The following is an 8,732-nucleotide window of genomic DNA, read 5'->3' as shown; positions in this document are numbered from 1 at the left end:
CAGGCAGCGACCACAAAGAGACATGACACGACCACAAAGACTCATGCAACGACCACAAAGACTCATGCAACGACCACAAAGAGACATGAAACAACCACAAAGACTCATGCAATGACCACAAAGACTCATGAAACGACCACAAAGACTCATGCAACGACCACAAAGAGACATGACACAACCACAAAGAGACATGACACAACCACAAAGACTCATGCAACGACCACAAATACTCATGAAACGACCACAAAGTCTCATGCAACGACCACAAAGAGACATGACACGACCACAAAGACTCATGCAACGACCACAAATACTCATGAAACGACCACAAAGACTCATGCAACGACCACAAAGAGACATGACACGACCACAAAGACTCATGCAACGACCACAAAGACTCATGAAACGACCACAAAGACTCATGCAACGACCACAAAGACTCATGAAGTGACCACAAAGACTCATGAAGCGACCACAAAGACACATGCAACGACCACAAAGAGACAGGCAGCGACCACAAAGACTCATGAAACGACCACAAAGAGACATGACACGACCACAAAGACTCATGCAACGACCACAAAGAGACATGAAACGACCACAAAGACTCATGCAACGACCACAAAGACTCATGCAACGACCACAAAGAGACATGACACAACCACAAAGACTCATGCAACGACCACAAAGACTCATGCAACGACCACAAAGAGACATGACACGACCACAAAGACTCATGCAACGACCACAAAGACTCATGAAACGACCACAAAGACTCATGCAACGACCACAACAGACAGGCAGCGACCACAAAGACTCATGCAACGACCACAAAGAGACAGGCAGCGACCACAAAGACTCATGCAATGACCACAAAGAGACAGGCAGCGACCACAAAGACTCATGAAATGACCACAAAGAGACATGACACGACCACAAAGAGACATGACATGACCACAAAGACTCATGCAACGACCACAAAGAGACAGGCAGCAACCACAAAGACTCATGAAATGACCACAAAGAGACATGACACGACCACAAAGAGACATGACATGACCACAAAGACTCATGCAGCGACCACAAAGAGACATGAAACGACCACAAAGAGACATGAAACGACCACAAAGACTCATGAAACGACCACAAAGAGACATGAAACGACCACAAAGACTCATGAAACGACCACAAAGAGACATGCAGCGACCACAAAGACTCATGAAGCGACCACAAAGAGACATGCAACGACCACAAAGACTCATGCAACGACCACAAAGAGACATGCAACGACCACAAAGAGACATGAAACAACCACAAAGAGACAGGCAACGACCACAAAGACTCATGCAACGACCACAAAGAGACAGGCAGCGACCACAAAGACTCAGGCGGAACTACTGGATGGGTGAGAATGGGAGAATGGATCCTGCTCATGAAAACATAGGTGTGTGTGTGTGTGGGAGGGGGGGGGGGTTGTGTGTGTGTTCTGCAAGCTTGAGGACAAACACAGATCTCATGTGTCCGTGCCTCCCCCCCCCCCCGTGTATCTGTGCGTTGATTGTCTGTCCAACTCATTATCTTCATGAATGAATGAACGACGACTCGGCATGAAGTCTGCCGCCGCACATTTCCGTTCTCGAACCGGCGACGTCATGATTTCGCCGACACCCGTGACCTTTTCCTCTCACTCCCGTTGCTGCAGCAGAGTCAGAATACACCCCCCCCCCATGAACCGGCTCGTGCGTTGATGCCGTGGGACTCGCCGGCGGAGGAGATCATGTTGACGTCTGCTCTCGCTGTGTGGGAAAACTATTCCTGTTCAGAGAGCGGACGGATCGAGATGTACTGCCTCCTCCCACACACACACTCACACTCATACACACACACACTCACACTCATACACACACACACTCACATACACTCACACACACAATCACACACACACACACACACACACATACACTGACACACACTCACACAGGCACACACACACTCACACAGACACGCATACACTCACACAGACACACACACAGACACACACTCACACACTCACACACACACATACACTCACACAGACACTCACACAGACACACACTCACACACTCACACACACACACACACACAGACACACACACAGAATCACCCGGCTGGAGTAGGTGATGGAAATGGCGTGAACAGGAAACATCCGTAGGTCTGAGCAGATCTCACTCTGAGGGGAGGAGTTGTTTCTGATCGGTTGTTTCTGATCGATTGTTTATGATCGGTTGTTTTTGATCGGTTGTTTATCTTTATTCTCGGCTTCTTGTCCTCGGGAGCGTTGTGAAAACTTTATTTTATGCTTCACCTCAAACGCCCCGCAGTGGAGCTGCTGCATGTTTTACTGCACGTTGTTTATCGGCACCCCGAGAACCTCGTGTGTCGAGAGGGGCGCCTCATCGTGTCGACAGCCTGAGGACATGAGAGTACAAAGACTCACCAAACGACCACAAAGACACGAAACGACCACAAAGACACAAAACGACCACAAAAACACAAAATGACCACAAGGAGACATGAAACGACCACAAAGACACGAAACGACCACAAAGACACAAAATGACCACAAGGAGACATGAAACGACCACAAAGACACAAGAAACGACCACAAAGACACAACACGATCACAAAAACACAAGAAACGACCACAAAGACATAAAATGAACACAAGGAGACATGAAACGACCACAAAGACACATGAAATGACCACAAAGACACAAAACGACCACAAATACATCAATAACTAGAACGGGCACTCGGTAGAGCGCATACTTTCGCATATCACAAGATTGGGCATTGAATTATGAACATGTTGGCATTAGTTGCCAATTGGATACAAATTGACCGCGCTATGGTAAAAAGAAGATGTTGACCTTGACCTTTGACCCGATCAATCCCAAAATCTAATCATATGGTCCCCGGATAATAACCAATCATCCCACAAAATTTCATGCGATTCGGTTTAATACTTTTTGAGTTATGCGAGTAACACGCATACAAATGAATAAATAAATACACGGCGATCAAAACATTACCTTCCGCATTTTCAATGCGAAGGTAATAAATGTTTATTGTGATCACGACAGTCACATCTTCATGTTCAACAAGTTGTGTTTGATGATGTGGACGCAGCCGTATGCCTGGTTACCTGATGTTCATACGTATAAACATCGGTATATCTCTTCAAAATGAAATACGTCATGTGTCTGTGTGCCTCACGGAAAGTGCATGTGTGTAGGCGTGTGTGTGTGTGTGTGTTTTGTCTTAATGCTTTACATCATTCCCGGTTGGAGGACTCTGATGGATATCTGAGGGGACATTTTTGGGAGTTATTCAAGAGCACCTGAACACAACGCCACGCTGTGCTGATGATGACACACACGCACACACACGCACGCACGCACGCACGCACACACACACACACACACAGGCATCATTGGCCTGGTTTCCAGCCCACAGCGTGGCGTGTTTTGTCTGACGGCTCTCAGCGTCGGCCGTTAGAGGACGGCTTGTTATTTAACGTCTGAGCAGAATCAGCAGAAACTCAACAATAAAACATCAAACTGACCTTGACTGTAGGAGCGCTGTGGGAGTCCTAGAGGTACGCACACCGTCTACCGCCAGGAGGGGGGGGGTTCATTGTCAGAAATAAATTGTTTTATTCAAACCATAGAAAGGGGAGGGGCCTAGGAGGAGGGAGGGGCCTAGAAAAAGGGGAGGGGCCTGTGATGGGGGGAGGGGCGCATGTGTTTGAAAAGTTCTTGCTGTGAACGCGGTTACTGCCATTTGTGCGTTAAAGCTGCATTCTCTCTCCTGACCACTAGGGGGCGACTCCTCTGGTTGTATCGAAGTCTATGCTTCATGTGTTAAAGCTGCATTCTCTCTCCTGACCACCAGGGGGCGACTCCTCTGGGTCATGGCTGTGAGGCCTTCGTCCTTCTTGTGTTTGTTATTTATTCCCCTTCTTTTTTCCCTGTCTGCCGACAACTGCCAGCCCATCATCTCTCTCTCTCTCTCTCTCTCTCTCTCTCTCGTGGCATTTAGAGGATCTCACTGTCTTCTCCATCGGGGTTCGAGAAAATCAATCCCACTAATTAGATCTGTGCATCACTGTTATTGTGTCTCTACATGTATACGTGTGTGTGTTGGTGTGTGTGTGTGTTCCATGTCCTGTAATGTATATTTAATGTTGGGGAGCTTTAGAGAGACACAGCTGGCCTGCTTTGCTAATTAATGACGTTTCCCCTTTAATGACATTCGGTTTGAAGCGGCTCCTCTCCTCCTCTTTACTTCTCTTTATTCCATTCTTCCTCTTGCTTCCATTCTCCTTTATTTCCTCTCCCTTCCTCCCCTCATACTTTGTAATCTACCCCCCCCCCCCTTGTGGACGTCCTTCCTCGTCTCTTTTTCGATGTCGCAATGAAATCATGACTCGACTTTGTGAGTCTAATAACCACGAAATGTCACCACGAATTAAGGAAGAAGAAGAAGATGATGAAGATGATGAAGATGATGATTTTCTTGCTCCATCACCGTCCGTCTCCATCAGATGAAAATATGTTTGAGTGAACTTTAAATGTCTAAACAGGAAGATGAGGGGAGAAAGAAATGTGAGGAGGAGGAGGTTAAAAAATATGAGGAAGATTAGAGAAGAGGGCGATGGAGAGAGTTGTGGAGGAGGGAGGTGTGAGGAGGAAAGGAGGACAATGGATGAGAGAAAATGAAAGGAGTTGAGAGATGATGAATGAAAAGGAGAGATGAAGATGAGGGGGAGGAGGAAGACATGAGGAGGAGGAGGATGATGAAGAGCATGAGGAAGATTAGAGAAGAGGAAGATGGAGGAGCACCGCCGGTGAGTCGATGAACACGAGGAAGACTTCAGGCCTTCTTCTTCTTCAGGTCTTTAACTCGCTGATCTTCACCGTTTCATAAAGTCTGAAAAGTTTAGAAGCTGTGAAACGTCTTTATACTTCTCTGTGAAATGTTTCTGACTGACCGAAGTCAGGAACTGTATACCCTCCCTGGGTACAACTTATATTGCAAAAATCGCGCTAACATTAAACAAGGTGGCGTGGCAGTATATGTTGCTGAGAAATACATCTCCAATTATAGAGTTGACATTGGTGTGAATATCGAGGGAGAGTTTGAGTCCATTTTTGTCGAAGTCCAATTAAACCACAAGTAAAAACCATTTCTTGTTGGCGAAATATACCGAGTCCCAGGCACTAATCAGTCTCAATCTATTGAGCGATACAATACTATACTGTCACAGATCCAGTACAACAACTTTGGTAACGTTGTGATCGGGACGGATCAAAACTTCGATCTTTTGAAAGTTGATTCCCATCAACAAACTTCGACATTACTGGACTCCTTTTTCGCTTGTGGTATTATGCCTACGATTACAATTCCCACAAGAATAACTAAATCTAGTTTCACTCTCATCGACAACATTTATGTTAACCAGGAGAACATCTGCAACTTGATCTCCTTTGTTATTTTTTCTGATATTTCAGACCATTTGCCGTGTCTAACGCTTATGGGGGAACGAAATAAGGTTAATGAGAAAAAGCAGCCTCTCGTTATCACATCGCGATCTGTCACTGATCATACGCTGCAAGATATTAATCATTCTCTGTCCAATATTGACTGGTCTGACCTACAAAACATGACCGTAGACGAAGCAAGTAACGCAGTCACTCGGTCATTTATAAGCATACTGGATCATCACGCCCCTACGAGAACTGTTCGTATTTCTCGTAAGCATGTTATGAGAGAACCCTGGATGACGGTGGGTCTGATGAACTCAATACGCAGGTGTAATCGTCTGTTCAAACTCCAGCTGGGGAAACCAGACAGTCATCCTGCGCGGGCAAAATTCATCACCTACAGAAATATATTAAACAAAGCCAAACCAGACGCAAAACAATTGTACTACTCTAACCTCCTCAATGAGTATAAGTACGACTCAAGGAAGACTTGGCGAGTGATTAACTCAATCATTAACAAATCCAACGACAAGTCTCGTATCTCGGATGTATTTTATGTCAATGGCAAAAAGGAAGTTGACCCTAAAAAGATTGCAGATGGGTTCTGTGAATATTTTGCTACCATAGGTGTGAAATATGCAGACCAAGTTGGATGCTCTGATCACTCGTTTGCTGAGTATCTTGGTCAATCGTCCACAATTCAATCGATGTTTCTTAATCCTGTCAACCCGGATGAAATTTCTAAAATAATAAACAGCTTTAAGCCAAAGAAAAGCGCCGGTCACGACGGTATCAGCATGAATCTAGTCAAACAACTTGGTCAATCGTTGGCCACTCCATTATCACATCTTGTAAACAAATCATTATCGGAGGGAGTTTTTCCTGATGATATGAAGATCGCTGAAGTGATCCCCATTTTCAAAGCCAAAGAAAAGCATTACTTTACTAACTATCGTCCAATATCTCTGTTGCCAAGCTTTTCCAAAATTTTGGAAAAGGTCGTTCATAAACGACTGTACAGCTTTGTTGCAAAGCATAACTTGTTATACGGAAGCCAATACGGTTTTCGACCAAAGCACTCGACTGAGAACGCGGTCACTGAGTTTCCGTTTGACACATACACTGCACTTGAACACGGAGAGAACACTCTGGCATTATTCCTAGACCTTTCTAAAGCTTTTGACACGATCGATCACTCATTACTTTAAAAAAAACTGAGCCATTATGGTGTTAGAGGTACGGCACTCGAGTGGTTTAAAAGTTATCTTCGTGGTCGAAAACAATATGTGAAATACAAGGGGTTCAAATCAAAATCATATGATATAACTTGTGGAGTACCACAGGGTTCTGTATTAGGACCTCTGCTATTTATATTGTACACAAATGACCTTCCAAAAGTCTTAAAACGTGTTAAAAGCATCCTCTTTGCTGACGACACAACGATCTATATTTCATCGAAGGACCACGATAACTTATATCAAACTGCAAATGAAGAGCTAAAAATCGTATCGGATTGATTCAAAGCTAACAAGTTATCTCTAAATCCACAGAAAACTAATTATATGCTAATAAATAAATCAAATAATCTCCCAGATCAAGATTTTAGGCTTGAGATTGACGGGGCTAATGTCGAAAAAGTCCAGTGCACCAAGTTTCTTGGTGTCTATATTGACGACAATTTGCGCTGGTATCAACATATTGACAGTTGTCGGAAGCGTATACGAAGCGGCACATTTGCCCTGTGCTCCGCAAAAATATACTCTCAACAGAAAATGTGCGTTTGTTGTACCACAGCCTTGTCCATCCGCACCTCTTGTATTGCAATCTGCTCTGGGGATCCGCAGCTAAAACTCAGGTCAAATGTATCGAGATTTTACAAAAAAGGGCTGTGCGGATCATCTGCAGCGTGAAGAACAACGAACACACTGAGCCGCTTTTTAAGAGATTGGGCATTCTGAGATTTACAGATCTACATTTGTGTCAGACAGGAATTTTTATGTACAGATTCATGAATAATAATCTGCCACATAATCTGTTACGTATGTTCACTAGGAACACACATGTCTACGACCATAACACGCGGCTGCGTGGTGGCATTCATATAAATAAATATACAGTCGACATTGTATTAAAAGCTTCATCTGTCGAAGTCCAAAGCTCTGGAGACAAATTCCGGACGAGGTCAAATCGGCATCCACCACCAAGGCATTTGGTTCTCGCCTTAAACGCCATCTCACTTCATTTTGAAAGTTATTAATATTGATATACAGCCTGGCGGCACAGTACAATAGAGGATTCATATTTAAAATAAAATGTATATACATAATTTGATGTTCGTGATATTATTTTTTTCTAAGTTATCAGTAGTTCACATTTGTCTTTTATTATTATTTTTACTATGTCTCTTTCTTTTTCTTTTGGTTTTCTTTTACTTTTTCCTGTTCTGGTTTTGTTGTTGTTGCTTGTACGACATTTTATGTTTTGAACCATATGTGTGTGTACTGTCTGTGTGCCTGTAGTAGTTGGGAGGGGCGGGGGTTAGGGGAGGGGCTAAAGGGTTAGGGGAGGGGCTAACTGGTTAGGGGAGGGGCCGTCCAACTCCTCATCTCAGAGGAGCCTACAGACCTCGGTCTTTGGACGGTCCTCCATTCGTACATTTTTTCTGTTAATGTCTGTCAGTATGTTCACGTTATGTATGTACTTATGGAAATAAATTACTTACTTACTTTCATCTCCTCTCCTCCCGAGTTCAAACCTCGAGACGGAGCGCTCGCTGGCCGCCGGGCGCCGCGTCGCCACGGCAACGGGAGGAAACCAAACATGGGACAGGTTAATGTGAGAGGAGGTTCAGGGGGGTCACAGGACCCCAGAGGCCAGACCAGGACCGCAGAGACCAGACCAGGACCCCACAGACCAGACCAGGACCCCAGAGACCAGACCAGGACCCCAGAGACCAGACCAGGACCCCAGAGACCAGACCAGGACCGCAGAGACCAGACCAGGACCCCAGAGACCAGACCAGGACCCCAGAGACCAGACCAGGACCCCAGAGACCAGACCAGGACCCCAGAGACCAGACCAGGACTGCAGAGACCAGACCAGGACCCCAGAGACCAGACCAGGACTGCAGAGACCAGACCACTTTAACATAACAATGACATCATGTCCTCCTGTCAGGTGGGCGTGTCCTCGTTGGGGACGAGATCG

The sequence above is a fragment of the Pseudoliparis swirei genome, chromosome 10 (genome assembly GCF_029220125.1).
Source record: "Pseudoliparis swirei isolate HS2019 ecotype Mariana Trench chromosome 10, NWPU_hadal_v1, whole genome shotgun sequence".
NCBI lineage: Eukaryota > Metazoa > Chordata > Actinopteri > Perciformes > Liparidae > Pseudoliparis > Pseudoliparis swirei.
This window is presented reverse-complemented; position numbering follows the sequence as displayed.